The following is an 810-nucleotide window of genomic DNA, read 5'->3' as shown; positions in this document are numbered from 1 at the left end:
CTTTCAAATGACGCCTATCAACCAAAAGAATTACATATATTATCAAATTTGTACGAAAAAAATGTGCAGTATGTTTGGTGATACAACGTATGAAAGCTTCGGTATGATCAGTTCAAAACGACGATAGGTCTTTTTCTGTACATTTCAAGTTTCTTGTTTTAGTGTCGTCAAACGACATAATAACGTTTATTTACTATATCAATTTTATTGTCAATATTATGGGATTATTTAGGAGCAAACTAATTGAATTTACATTTTAAACCCATTTACACTGTAAGTTTAATAATTTAAGAATTTTTCCTCCGATTTATTTTTTCTCTAAAATGTAGACATGATGATCTAGAGCAAGTTCATTATTTAAGACTCGGAGTTTTTTGGATCATTAAAAAACAAATACATCTGATCGAGTTGCTTTCTTATAAAATAAAGTTACCTTTCAAAGCTGAAAATTACTTACAGGTCGTGTAAAGTGCGAATGTAAAAGAAGTGTTTGATCGACAAGATTATTGCCGTACAAGAGCCTTGTAAAGAAACAATTATCACGTAAGACTTTTGCAAAGTCTTACAAAATAACCTTACAAGTTCTTACAAGATAACCGTCCATTGCAAGATTCCTGCAAGATAATTTACTTCTAAGGGAATTTTGCAAAACCTTGCGCAATGAAGTTCCTCTGCGCGAATTTTGCAAGATGTTAAAATACAAAATTGGATTTCAACAAGGTTAACTGGTGTGAAAATTGGACAACATCACAATACCATATGTGGAGAAATTGGCATTAGCAGTAACAAAATGCACGTACAAGATTTTTG

Source organism: Convolutriloba macropyga, chromosome 10 (assembly GCF_964194025.1).
Source record: "Convolutriloba macropyga chromosome 10, txConMacr16.3, whole genome shotgun sequence".
Taxonomy (NCBI): Eukaryota; Metazoa; Xenacoelomorpha; order Acoela; family Convolutidae; genus Convolutriloba; species Convolutriloba macropyga.
This window is presented reverse-complemented; position numbering follows the sequence as displayed.